This window comes from Leuciscus leuciscus (genome assembly GCF_965113295.1).
Source record: "Leuciscus leuciscus genome assembly, chromosome: 6".
Classification (NCBI taxonomy): Eukaryota; Metazoa; Chordata; class Actinopteri; order Cypriniformes; family Leuciscidae; genus Leuciscus; species Leuciscus leuciscus.
This window is the reverse complement of record NC_138730.1, coordinates 8,005,864-8,021,160: the sequence shown is the minus strand read 5'-3', so window position 1 is coordinate 8,021,160 and position 15,297 is coordinate 8,005,864. Positions and strand designations below refer to the sequence as shown.

General features: G+C 39.8%; 1 pseudogene across 1 annotated transcript; it reads left to right on the top strand.

Moving 5' to 3' along the window:
• The first annotated feature begins 452 nt into the window (after positions 1-452).
• LOC309500228 (putative nuclease HARBI1) lies at positions 453-2,145 on the top strand (annotated as a pseudogene). The gene is made up of 4 exons: positions 453-1,126; positions 1,297-1,412; positions 1,526-1,628; positions 1,716-2,145. The product of its transcript is annotated as a putative nuclease HARBI1 (transcript).
• The last annotated feature ends 13,152 nt before the right edge of the window (positions 2,146-15,297 follow it).

The following is a 15,297-nucleotide window of genomic DNA, read 5'->3' as shown; positions in this document are numbered from 1 at the left end:
TATGAGAGAGGAAAAGTCTTGCTATATCAGTGCAAGTTAAAGTTGTGAAGTTAGTTTATACAGTTGATAAAGATATAGAGAGAATTGATCATTTAAGCTCACATGTAGTCATTTTATAGCTTTATCTATTGATTCTAAAGCATATTTATATTACCTTTATATATTTATTCATTTAAACGGTGCATAATAGTAATTGATAAACTATAACTGTACATGTGTGATCGATTAAGGGTGTAATAATTACTTAAATAATATCTAAATCATACAAATGTATTATTCTAAATAAGCTTTACTAAAAACCAGACGATTTTGTCTTTAAAAATCATTTGCTATATAGTGACCTTTAATTTTAAACAGGTGACTTTATCGCCTCAAACATGTGACACTTTGCTCACAGCTGATTGGTCCAAGTTCGGTTTGCAACCTCTTACCTGGAACATCACCTGAACCGGACCAGGGGCCTGTACCATGAAGCCGGTTTAGGTGGCTAGCCAGCTATGTTTCAGTTTAGTTTCCGCCAACCCTGGGTTTTAGGTACTATGAAAGTAGCTTGGCTTTAATCGGTGTTCGTTGCCATGGTATCTTACGCTGCACGGCTAACCTGCTCCGGGGCAGGTTATGTTCTGGATTCAAGATCTCAGACTGAAGTTTGACCAATCAGCTGAGAGCAAAGAAACATATAGGTGACGTAACTAATTCCCAGCGTCTGTTCTCTGTTGCAATGGCTTCACCTTTTCTCCCAAATCCGGTGGACATCTCCGCGCAAATTGTTAGACGAGCACTTCGTAGAGAAAGAGTTTTTAGGGACAGACAAAATCCATTTGACTTTCCTGATACTTACTTGTATGAAAGATACAGATTTTCCGCGATGTCTTATCTTTTTGAACTTCTTGAGCCGCACATAACAAATGTGACTCGTCGAAGCCATGCCCTTACTGTACCGCAAATGGTATGTATTGCGTTGCATTTTTTTGCAAGTGGGATGCAGAGAATCTAAGGAAAAACACGGTCTGTCGAACCATTCGAAAGGTGGTCCTCGCTCTGCAGGGGTACATAAATAGCTTCATTGTGTTCCCTGGACATTTATCGACCATGTCCATAAAAGAGGGCTTTTATAAAATTGCCGGTAAGATATCTTGATAGGGTGACATCACATGAACAAATTTAACCTTTCACACTCATTTTTTTTCTTCTTCAAAAAAGCATATTTCACACTTAGAAATCTATTATACAGTAGTCTGCAGTAGCTACCTGTTGAGAATGATTTTAAATATATTTTTTTAATTCCTATGATAGGATTCCCTAGAGTCATAGGAGCAATAGACTGCACACATGTTGCAATCTCCACAGCTCTCGGAGAACATGAGGCAGATTATGTGAACAGAAAGTCCTTTCACAGCCTTAATGTTCAGGTAAGGCTACTATATAGCCTATGTGAAATGATTTTTATTTGCATTGAGATCAATCTTTAAATAAATAGTAACTAACAGATAGGACAATTATTTACTGTACATTTCATCTGCAGATGACTTGTGATCATGAATGCATGATCACAAGTTTGAATGCCAAATGGCCTGGCTCAGTGCATGACTCTATTGAGTCTATTTTGTGTCAGTGCTTTGAGGAAGGCAAGTTCAATTTGGTACAGTACACTTTAAAATTTTAATTTTAATAGCAAAACTTACCCAATTTTCCCCTTTTCTTTTCTATGACAGGGCTTTTTGATGGCCTGTTGGTAGGAGATAGAGGTTATGCATGCCAGAGGTTTTTGCTAACCCCCTATCCTGACCCTCAGACAGGGCCACAAAACCACTTCGATGTGGCCCTCAGTAAAACCAGGGTCAAGATCGAGATGACCTTTGGTATCCTAAAGGCACGTTTCAACTGCCTTAGGCGTTTAAGAGTGTCACCAGAGCGGGCATCACAGATAGTGGCTGCATGTGCCATTCTGCATAACATAGCCACTATCAGAAAGGAGCGAGTACCACCACAAAACCAGCTTCTCCCTGATGAAATTGACCCCATCACACTTGACCACCCAGCTGGCGCAGCTGTCAGAGATGCAATCACAACACAATATTTTACTTAATAAAAGCACACTGACACTGCAGATATGTCTCAAACTGTTTTATTGGTCATCATGTGGCTAGGGGGGAAGAAAGAGAGCAAGAAAAATTACATTAATGTAGCGGGTCAGGTGGTTGAGTTGGGAAGTGTACCTTTAAGGCCAGCTGATTATTTGGATCAGGTGGCGTAAGCGACGCATCCCCTTTAAAGGTGTTGAGATGAACAGGAAAATGGGGCGGCGTGAGTTGAAGAGTGAGTCTCTTGGTGTATCGGCTGTGCGAAGGGGAGAACCTCGGTCGGGCGTCTGCGTTTATGGTGTCCAGTAAATGGTACCAGCAGTGACGAGCTTACAGAAACTTGCTTTCATAATAGTGAGTAGTGATCCAACACAGGTTTTGCGGCAACCTCGGTCTGGCGTCTGCGTTTATGGTGTCCAGTAAATGGTACCGGCAGTCACGAGCCTACAGAAACTTGCTTTCATAATAGCGAGTAGTCCTCTTACACAGGTTTTGCAACAACCTTGGTCTGGCGTCTGCGCTTATGGTGTCCAGTAAATGGTACCAGCAGTGACGAGCTTACAGAAACTTGCTTTCATAATAAAACAACACTGATGAGAGTGTGCACAGTATTAGTCATCCACACCACTTAATTGTATTGCTACGGGGCATACGGCTTTGATTCAAAGAAAAACGAGGATTGTCTACGTCGGTCACTAGCCACTGTTTTTCCTGAGCTTAATCATTCTGTTTTATTCTGTATCTCTTTGTGTGTGTGTGTGTGTGTGTGTGTGTGTGTGTGTGTGTGTGTGTGTGTGTGTGTGTGTGTGTGTGTGTGTGTGTGTGTGTGTGTGTGTGTGTGTGTGTGCCTTGGGAGCGGCTACCCTCTGGATGACCCGGACCTAGTTGGGCTTAAGATGGAGCCCTGCTTGTGGTAGCCTGTTCATTTAAATGTTGTTTGCTTTATTTTCTTGTTTATTTTCTGTTTGGCCGTCATAACTTCCAACATTCGGCCTATGGGCATTGAGCAATATCTCCTTTAGGAACAGCGTCTATTTTGTGATGAAATGTTCACTAGTGAAGTGTGAAATGCTGTGAAATGCTGTGTTAGTGTATGTTTGCACGGCCGAATTGGTTTGAAGTGTTTCTGCAGTGTTTTGTGAACAGTACCTATTTATTTGACTTTATGCACTGTAGTTTTGATATTGTTAGACTTTATACCTTGTAATTCATTTACTATGAGGCTTTTATTCACTGTGACCTATTTATTGTAGAGTTGTTTACTGTTACCTATAGGGAATATTTGTCTGCTCTGATTGCCAATCATTATATTTAGTGTTTAATAAATTTATAATTGAGTACATCAGTCCCATGTCTGTTCCTTCATTGGACACAACCTGCCTAATTATCTAAAAGGGGAACGTGGGTTTTGGGGTTTCTATTCTAAATATCCAAATTGTGCGTCGGAGCGCCCCCTAGGGGTCACATTAATAAACATTCATAGTGTTCATACTAAAGGGTTACTTGGTTAAAAAAATTTCACATACTGAGATCTGTTTTTTCTAGCTGTTTGATCTCCAATAACATTTTTTTAATTTGGAGCCTCCTCAGCTCACAGTCCAGCTCCTTCAGTGAACAGTCTAGTTCTAGACTCCTTTTGTACAGGGCCCTGACTGAGTCTGTTTCCACCTGAAACAATTCCACCACAAACAATCATTACACGTTTTCTGGATGTTGATCAAATCACAAAAAGTGGCATGACTTTCTACAAACACAGGACTGACTGTAATTTATGTCAAGGGTTTAAAGCATTACCTTGTTCACATTTCTTCTATAGCCCATTGAGGTAGAGGCTTCAGTTTCTGGGGCAGGTTGTGAAAAATCCTACAAAAGAGATGTGTAAGGGCCAGTCACTTAATTATGACATTCAAATGTGTGCCATAATAAAAAGCTCAGTGCATTCACCTCAGCAACTGTCTCAGAACACACAGACAGAGTGTCTTCATCGTTTGGTTCACCCTAATAAATAAAAGGCCAATGTAAAGCATAACTGTTATAAAGCAGGTTATGTTTGGTGTTCTGTCTGCTGCATACTGACCTCTGTGTGGGAGACTGTGTGCATGTGTGCTGGCTTCAACAGGGTTTCCCTCTACTGCAGAACAGAGTCAGACATATTTAACTTTTTTTTAAAACATTAGTAATGCATTGCACACACATACCCAGTGTCACTTGCTTAGAGGAGCCAGCACCAGGGTCAGACTGTACAGCACTTGCAATCCCATCCATAATCGGCCGCCCCTTATTGTTACTCAGCGCCAACTCCTCCGCCACAGTGTAATCTTGAGGAGGTGGCCCTCCCCAGTTTTCCTCATTTCACATTTTTTTCTGTTTGCTGCAAACAAGTGTTTGTGATTAAATGTTCACAAAAATAATAAAAGGTTGTGGTAAATACTCACCACTTTGAATTATATTTTTATATTTTGTCTTGATCTGCTGTCAAGAACGTTTGGAGTTGGGGTTGCATCTAAAAATCAATGAATATCAATCTTTCTTAGGATGTAATAGCCTATACATTCACATTTTACATACATCTACACACACACGTATGTATGTATATATCAACACGAATACATTTTCATTTTAGCATTTAATACATTTTTAATATGAAGATTAGCCTACATAAATGTACATACATTTTTTAACCTACGCATTAACGCAATCAGCAATCTTCCTCCAAGATTGTTCTCTTGCTTTGGCAGCAGATACAGTGTTACTGCGTGCTTGAAAAAACACTTCTATATTCTTCATATTTCTGAAGAATAATCTCTTGCTCCTGCGCGGAAAAATATATAGCTCTCGTTCTATCCATATCGAACGCGATTGGTTGTTCAGTGTCGACGTTACTCTTTTATGTGCAAGCGCGCGTGGATTAATCATAGCTTAAGGATCAAAGCCTGAGTTGACAGAGAAAGTTGATGAGCTGCATCATGGTACCAATAAAGCCTGATTGCATCGGTTTGGTTTTGTCGACTCAAAACCAATCCTGTAACCCCGAGTTTGTTCAGCTACCTTCATGGTACAGGCCCCAGGCTAGCCGTGGAGTGTAAGTTACTATGGTGATGAACACGGCTAAAAGCCAAACCACTTTCATGATGCCTAAAACCCAGGGTTGGCGCAAACTAAACTGAAACATATCTGGCTATCCACCTAAACCGGCTTCATGGTATAGGCCCCGGCTGATCACTTTCCTCTTGCATTTCCTACAAGATGGGTACTCAGACGCCATAAGTAAGAAGTTGAACATCGACTACCTGTCGAATTTTCTGGTGCGGTCCTGCTGATGTGAGCTCCTCCTTAACACAGTCTGAATGTGGACATGTTAACCGGACTCTCCACAGCTTTCTTGTCAAAGTGAATTCTTGTTGAATTTGTGCTGTTGAATTGTGTTTTTAATAAAGCTATCTGATGACCATTACCACTGAGGCCGAGCAATCTTATTTTCAATCATTCCCCCTACTTCTGCTGTTATCATTCTCTTTATATCATTCACTCATTTTCTGAAGTCAACTTGAATGTTGTTAAATTGTTAATACAATTGATTTTATTGAGAGAACACCAGAGAAGTTGACTCCATAAATTCACTGTAAAATGACTTTATTATAAAAAACTAAGTAAACACATTGCCTTAAAATTTTCAGTTGCTAAAACTTACTACCACTTAGTAGAGGTAACAACCTGACTATTGGTAACTCAATTTAGCAAGTTAAGTAGTTCAGTAAACTTAAACAGTTAAGTACACTGAACTCAAACTAAACAGTTTCCTTAACAGGCTTGGCCACATTACTAGACGAATATGTCTACTCTAAATTTGGTGCTTTACTCAAAGATGTTAATACAAAGACATACAAAAGAGTGTTGGGACAACAATGGACCATGTAATTATTTGTATTTATTACACTGAATATTGTTCAAACAATATCTGAAATATGACTGAATTAATTAAACAAGTAAAACTAAAAACAGCTAATTAAGCAGCTAACAAATGAGGAATACAGCAAGCAATTCATCGTGAAGAGGCAAACAAACACAAGAAGTGCTCAAAATACAAACTTTCAGACATTGCTTATAGTAGCATAAGCTAGAATAGGGATGGATTAAAGGAAAGTGAAATAAATGTATCTGTCCTGAAATGTATCATGTCTCATGTAATCACTCAATCAACCGCTGAAAGAGGTCAATAAAACAGCTTGAGAACAATATGCCACATATTTACCTCAGAAAAACCATTTACCGACCATAGCATGTTAGTTAGCTAGAAAAAATAACCGTAGAAAGTATTTTGCTAAAATCTGTGTGATCTAAAATCAATATATGTAATTGCTATCCAATATATTACATATTTATTATATTTGTACTCATGTCATAAAAAATTACCCTATTATAACATTTTTATTATTATTATATTAATAATAATAACCGCATTTGAGTTGTTAATAATACCAGCTCCCTGTGTGTTTACTGTATTAGTTGAGATATTTTTTTCCTTGAGAAAAATCAACATGTAGCTACTGTACCTGATATTTATCCAAATGGATCGATATTGAATCAAGATCGGAATCAAATTGAAATTTGCGTCAAGCACTGATAAAAACAGTAGCCTACCAGTCATTGTACCATGTACACATTGCAACATGTTGTCACTAAACTTAATGAAATGTTTAGTTACCAAATGTTTTGACAATTAACATCACCTCATTTGCTCTTGACGTCATAAATGTACTTTATAAACACACAGTTCTATGACCTTGACAGAGCATCATTATTGTAGATAGGAAAGGAAAGGAAAATAGGTCAGAGAATAGGCCTTTAGCTCATTTACTTGTTTTGGAATGTTCGAAATCCCAAGCAGTGTACTCGCACTTCCGGTGGCCTCCTCTCGCCGGTGCTATTGCAGTGTGCCGGGCTGCTCAACGTCAAAACAAAGGCAGCCATACCTTAGCTTCCATGACTTCCCAAAGGACGAACACCTCAGCAAGGCTTGGGTGAGAAGGTCCTTCGTTCCATATAAGTCGGGGTAGTACGTTTGTGTGCAGCTTGCACTTTGACAAGGAGAGCATATGCGCTTTGAAAAGTGGGCGGAAGAAACTAAAATCCGGTACTACTCCAAGCCGATTTTCGTGGAACAGTTGGGGGGAGACTCGTGTACTTCGCCAGTCAGTTTTCGATCGGGTTAATGCGCGTCTTGGAGTAGTGGAAGAGTTTCAGGATAGCGACTCTGCTATAGAGGAAATGGATGAACAGCCTACAGTCGCGGAGGATCAAGAACCCGCCAGAGATCACAACTAAACCCGCAACTCCGCAGGTGGACTAGATGCCGATGCTGCTGCCAAAACCATCAGGCAACTGGAGGCTAAAATCAGGAGTTTAGAAAGACAACTGAGGGACCTACCCTGCACACTAAACATCAACAGATACTGTGCCACTTAGAGTTACTTTAATTTCAGGTGCGTTTCCATATATGTGGCAAAATAAAATATATCAAGTTTATCTTTCATTTCACTGATCAGCGACTCGTCGAGCCAAATTCGCTCTACTGTGAGGTTACTTTGTGTGGATGTGATGAAATCACACCATTTTAAACCAGTTATGGCTAACTGGAATTGCACTTGGCAGAAATACTTGTGATTTTTTTTTTTTTTTTTTTTTTTTGGTCTGACCACCAATAAACTTCACATACGTAACGTCTGTTATACTGTTAATAGTTGGGCATTTCACTTCGGCTAACCCAAAGGGGGGATTTGCAGTGGGATCATACACTTTGTCATCAGGGCTAGCACTGAGGTAAGGCGCATAAGGATTCACAACGAATCCAGAGGGAGTGACACTGACATTGCAAAGGTCAGTGTACTGTTGTAAAACTTCTGGCTCAAGGTCAATACCCCTTTTCATGGCTGGTGTTTGCCTTACCCCCTTTATGATCCTGGCTGCCAGAGCCTGACTAGGAGTCATCCTCTAACACTACAAACTTCACAGAATCTACTTGAAGTTAGGCGGGGCTGTTCGACTTTCTTCCACAAAGGATCCTCCGACTGCCCCCTTGTATTCTCTCCAATGATACTTGCCAATTCACGGGTTAGTTCTAAACTCTGTATGTGATAAAACTGATGACGATTGGGGACAAACTGTAGATGCCGTTCTAATGTGTAGCCACTAATTAATGGAAGTTGTGGGAATGAGGGGGCTTCTAGATGCTTAATGATTTCTCGGGGTATTACTGGTGTGAACTGATAAGAAAGAACTGAACCTCGAGGTACTAGTCTTTTAGAATCTTTTAGAATTTAGAGTCCACTAAAGTCAGGTCGGAGAGGCCATATAAGATTTTGCAAAGGTTGTGTAGTTGGGCTCCAACTGACAACACCGTTGGGTCTGGAAGGGGTCCTAAAAACACAAGTAACAGAAACCATTCATTAGTTAATAACAGCCAATGATTTACAAGCGACAGTGTAGCTAATCTGATATAAAGTCCTTACTATATTTCAAAAATAAGAAGTATGTAAGTAAATAAGTAAATACTTACCAGCGTAAGCTCGATACAGAGTAGATTTGACTCTACTGTGTCCTGGCGCCTTCGGCTTTTGTACCACGAGTTCATCCGTGGGTTCCGGACGAATCCCCTGGATCAACACAAAAATAAATTAAATGCATTTGCAAGTGTGAGAGAGTATCAGGTCAATTCAGCACACAAGTCATATTGTAGGTGTACATCCTCTGCAGGCAACGCTGCTCTGCAAGATAGAAGGAAACAAATGTATACGCATATGTGATGTGTGGGTTGTGTGAGTGTAATACTAGAATTTCAAATATCATTATGGAGTATATAGATAAAAATCTAAAAGGTGTGCATCATGCCTTTGTAAAGCGAAATAAAATGGACCCAAAATTGCCTGTCGAATATTATAGGTTGCTATTTTTAAACAGAATGAATATTTTGGAAGTGAAAATCTGAAAGGTGAATATGGATTATTGAATTTGTATTAATGAAAACGTGTGTGAAATGTTTTGAATTGAAATATTCACAGCTTAATATACAACCATGTTGAATTTCAGCCCATAAAAATGCGAGCCCGAAAAATACAATGCATTAAAATGCAAGCAGGGTTCATGCAATGCATATATTTTTCCAAGTAGTGCAATTCAACAGGCTTTTTTGTTTAAAAAAACATTTGTCATTATTTTACTTCCATACACAGATCATATATTACCATGTGAACAATTCATACGGATGAGGTGTAGAGGGGGATGGATACACTGTGCAGAAACATCTACACGAGTAGATTAAGTGTTCCAACAGTGTGCACTTACAAACTTTAAACACACAACTTGCATAAGACAAACTTTCCTGTGTCCTTGGTCGGTGCCATGATTGTTGGCTCAGCTTTCAGCCCCATGGTGCTGCAATGAGCCGTTTGAAACAGGAGTGCAACCACATGGTTGCTTAAAGCCATTCCAGCAGCACACGAGCAGGAGCATCCATTTAATTCCACAGGTTTAACGGCACACAGCACAATCTAGAAATGGAGAACATATACTTGAGGGAAAGTCTTGATGTTTAGGCTATGGGCTACTTGCGTACACTTGTAAAGTCACCGAATGCTGGCCTCAAACAGAATGAGAAGGCACTAGTAACAGAAAGCGTTTGTCGTTAGGGAGCCGTACTCCCTGGAAGGCAGCGATTCTGAGTACATTCTGTGAAGCAAATAAACGCTTGTCATCTGGCTGAATCTTGGGTATGTTGTAGTACAGATGAACACAAGCAGCAGTAAGAGTTTCAAAAACACGACAGTTTTGAGTTTGGCTCAGTGCTGAAAAAGGAAGGAGCCAACCAGCTGCTCCAGCTGCTTGTTCTGAAACCGGCGGGCTCGTCCGGGATTTGAACCCGGGACCTCTCGCACCCAAAGCGAGAATCATACCCCTAGACCAACGAGCCTCTTCGACGGTAAGTCTTTCGGGAGGTCGCCAGAAATTCAGTGAAGCCCATCTCAAAGACAGAACAAGACCTGGCGTCGAGATACGAAAGTGTAGTTGTTTGAGCGTTAGAAACCACTTGAAGGCATATTACAGATCAATATGCTTGTATTCTGGCTGAGTTGTAGTACAGATGAACACAAGCAGCAGTAAGGATTTCAAAAGCACGACAGTTTGGCTCAGTGCTGCAAAGGAAGGAGTCAACTGGCTGCTTGTTCTGAAATCGCTGGGCTCGTCCGGGATTTGAACCCGGGACCTCTCGCACCCAAAGCGAGAATCATACCCCTAGACCAACGAGCCTGACTGACGAAAAATTTGGCTACTTGCATACAGTTGTAGAGTCACTGAACGCTGGCCTCTTACAAAATGGGCAGGCACTAGTTTTAATAAAAAGCGTTTGTCGTTAGGGAGCCACACTCCCTGGCGGGCAGCGATTCGGAGTACGTTCTGTGCAAGGAAATAAGCGCTTGTCATCTGGCTGAATCTTGGGTATGTTGTAGTACAGATGAACACAAGCAGCAGTAAGAGTTTCAAAAACACGACAATTTTGAGTTTGGCTCAGTGCTGCAAAAGGTAGGAGCCAACCGGCTGCTCCAGCTGCTTGTTCTGAAACAGGCGGGCTCGTCCGGGATTTTAACCCGGGAACCCTTGCACCCAGAGCAAGAATCATACCCCTAGACCAACGAGCCTCTTCGACGGTAGGTCTTTCGGGAGGGTGCCAGAAATTCAGTGAAGCCCATCTCAAAGACAGGACACGACCTGGCGTCGAGATACGAAAGTGAACTTGTTTGAGCGTTAGAAACCACTTGAAGGCATATTACAGATCAAAGGCAAAGCTTGCTGGACAAGGCCCAGTGGCCTAATGGATAAAGCCTCTGCTTCTGGAGCTGGAGATTGTGGGTTCAAGTCCCACCTGGGTAGGCTTTAATGGGCTACGTTTAAGTTGGATGTTTGACAAATTCAAGCATGGTTTGTTCAAAGCAACAATGACCGCAAGATCTGAATTAGCATAGAACCGACAAATTGTGGTGGGTTTTTGTGTGCATCATTCTGGCCTGCCTGTGCATGTGCCCTTTCAGGCTGAAATTACACAAAGCACTGTGCGCAAGAGGCCCATACAGTAAGAAGCATTTACTTGACACTAGGAACATTATTGTGAAACTAGGTTGAACAAAATTAAGGCAACAGCAGTAGAACAACAAAAAGAGAGCATCAGCAGAAGAAACAAAAACATCCTGAACAAATGCACCTGAACCTGTGTAGGTCTGAAACCATGCTCTATTCATTACCCATTACAAGTGTGGGGTATTTTGGTACTGTAGCACTGTCTGGATCCAAATTGTAAATCTGATGAAATCCATCAGGGATCAGAAAGATTAGGTAAGGTAAGGTAATTCATTTATAAAGCACAATTAAAAACAACGGCTAGTTGACCAATGTGCTGTACAATTTGTAGAAAACATACAAAGAGTGAATGTACAAAACATTTATACAGTGTAATACATATATCTAACTACTCTCACAAAGCAAACAAGCTACTAACATATCAGCAATTCGAGTTAGACAGAAAAGCCAGAGAAAAAAGATGAGTTTTTAAAAGAGATTTAAAAAATACCACTGTGGAGGCAGTTCTAATATGCAAAGGCAGACTATTTTCGGAGTTTCGGAGCCAACACTGAAAAAGAACGATCACCCAAAAATTTGCATCTAGACCATGGGACAGTTAAGAGTTTCGGGTCAGAAGACCTAAGTGATCTTGATAGTATTAGGCTACTATCTACATGATGTCCTGTTGATAAACAAAAGACTACAGAAAGCCAGTAACGCATGTTGATGAGTAGGGACTAGAGCATGATTTCGGACTCCTGACAATGTAACCTGAAGTGTACGTGGCTCTTCATTCTTTCGCATTGAACGGTAGCAGCTTGCCTGCACTACCACTTCCTCACTCACTAAATCTGACACTGCAGTAAAAAGGGGAAAGATTATCATACTGAAAAAGGATTCAATGTTTAACCACATACAACTTAACCTTAGCCTGTGATTCTTAAACTGCCGCAACGGCATTTCGGAACGTTAATGAAGCTAAAGTGACCATCCAAACTTCGGGCCATTAACGTTAGCTAGAGCCTTTGGGGCTCCTCAGGCAAAAGTTTAATAACCACTGACACTGACACTGACATACCCAAGTGAAATCCAAAATATCTTAATAGCATTAATAATCAGTCACATTGTTTGAATTATTCAAATAGGATAAGGTTTTTTGTCTGTATTTGAACCTATCTAACAAGCTGACAATTAGTTTATTAAACATAACAAGATAGCAATCAGCGATAACTTACAGCATCATTCAAGCCACTTACCTCTATAATTAAAGATAAAATTCTCGTAGAAGATCTTGTATCCTTTCTCCAACTTGGAAGATTTTACCTTGGAGTGTTCATTCACGAGTCGCACTACATTGTCTTGACCAACTTTTGGGAGATGCGAGAGCGAAGTAGTCCAGCGATAACAGGCAGCCATGTTGAACGCAATATATATTTCGGATTGACGGATTGCTTAATTAGCTGTTTTTAGTTTGTTTAATTAATTCAGTCATATTTCAGATATTGTTTGAACAATATGCAGTGTAATAAATACAAATAGAGCGGATACATACGTCACCTAACCTAATCTTCATGCAAAATATCGAAGCGGTATACTAAGCTGTAACGTTTTATGACTTTTTTAATATAATAATATTATATTATAGTAAAAATTATTTCATAATTTTGTATTTAAAGCAAAATAACATACAAATCAACCACAGTAAAAATATTGAAGAATAATTTCCACAAAGGAACAGTTTTAATTGTATTTATGTAAAAAAAATAAAAAAATATCTTAAATTATTTTGACAACACACAATAACTGCAAGGGGACCATACTGTAACAAATTAGTTTATATTAAAATAAAAAAATATGAGCAAAAATAATTAATCAGAATGTTGTATTTAAAGAAAAATAACATACAAATCAACCACAGTAAAACAATGAAGAATAATTTCCACAGTTAATTTAATTGTTTTTGAGAAGAAAAACAAAACAATTTTGACAACACACTTGAACTGCAAGTGACCAAAACTGTTACATCAAAGACACATTGCGCACACACACACTTCACTGTTCAAGACCTCCATCGTCTAAAAAGCAATCCCAGCTACAGTAGCCAGGGTTGTCATCTGAGGAGTAAAACCCCAAAAGCTCTCCCCGTTGTCCATTTCCCTGGTAGCCAGTCCCACAGTCCCTGTAAAGCTGGCTGCATCTCTAGTCCCTAGAGGCGGTGTACGGCTTTCTGTACCTCTGACAGTGTCTCTCTAAAAGTCTTTTCCAATTCACTACACCTGTTCAATATCAAAACACAGTGAAAGTCACAATTCAGACAATAAATGAACAAATCTTTTTTTATCTTTGAAAATGTACTGCACACTTCTCTTTATACCAGTGGTGTCCAGGAGACTGCAACCCTCTGAGCCTGGTGTTGTGGGCACCTCTGACTTGAAGAGGTCTCTTTGGGTTTGAAAAAGATGCCACTTTGAGATGTATATGTGTGGACAAGATGTCCGTGGCTCAGGCAGGGACAATGCCAGGTGTTCCTTTGAGTGTTATAGGGGACCATTATCCTCCCAAGTCGGCTAAAACTATGAATGCCGGGCTCATGGATCGACGGGCATGTGATGGAGACCCACCAAAGTCCACAGGCACACAAAGAGGAACATGCGCTGCACAAGCAGCCTTTTGCCTCTTCACACATATAGCTGCTTTTGCCTCTCCAAATTTTTTTACTGCAATCATATCCCTCAGGACCTCTTTTCCGAGACATCTCGCTGCGGTAGTCTACAGAGCGAATGTGAGAGCACAAACTGTAGCTTAATCTTGAGGAGACTAAGATTGCAGTGATAATGCCCCACAGCACGGCATGGTAAAACAGTCCGGGAAGTCACCTGTGAATTTTTTTTTAAATAAATCCGTCCCCTCAGTTTATAAACCGTACTCACAAATTCTTAAACTGTTCTCTCGGTTTAACAAATTGTGCCCATGGATTAATAAACGGCACCCACGAGTTCCTAATCCGCGCTCTCAGATTTGTAAACCGTGTACCGTTTGTACCGTACAAAACGAGTAATTGTTTTATTTGAAAATGCATAACGTTAGATTCCTAAAATTTTCTTCACTTTTACACTTCTCAATACCCGTGAATCAAACAACCAGCACTAAATAAACAGAATTAAACAATAAATACAAACATACGTACCACACACTTAATACTAAAATGTTCCCTATATGTGGTCTCGCGCCATTAATGCTCAAAACGCAGCTCTGCGTTCGTGCAGAAGAACTTTAAAATATTTAAATTAACAAGCAATCAATATAATGCTCACATCTGCACACTCTACAAACATTATACAACATTATATTTTAAAAAATCATAAAAATTAAGACCTGAATAGAGGGGAAGAAAATTAAACCCAAAACTCGCTGATGTTTCCCCACTGCAAACTAAAAACCCCGCAAATTTTCCAAGTGGAGGTGACGTATTTCAAGCACTTAAATTATTTTCTTTTTTTTCTGTAAGATGGTTAAAATGTTACATGTAAATGGGAATAGTTCTATTAAACTAAAAAACGGTACCTCCCCCAGATTTTTCCTTAATCGTGGTGTTCGACAGGGATGTCCAGTGTCTCCTTATATATTTTTAATTGCAGTACAATTTCTTAATTTACATATTACAAGGAGCGACCTAAACAGCATCACTGTTGGAAATACAGAATTAATCATTAGTCATTTAGCTGATGACACAGCGTTGCTTTTAGAAGACTCCTCTCAAATCCCCATAGCCTTAAATATCCTTCAATCATTCTCTAGAGCTTCTGGTCGAAGTCTGAATAATGATAAATGTAAATTATTTCCCATTAAAAATTGTAGTGTTTCTTCAATATGTGGCATAGCTGTTAAAAGCACTGTGAAATACACTCACCTAAAGGATTATTAGAAACACCATACTAATACTGTGTTTGACCCCCTTTCGCCTTCAGAACTGCCTTAATTCTACGTGGCATTGATTCAACAAGGTGCTGAAAGCATTCTTTAGAAATGTTGGCCCATATTGATAGGATAGCATCTTGCAGTTGATGGAGATTTGTGGGATACACATCCAGGGCACGAAGCT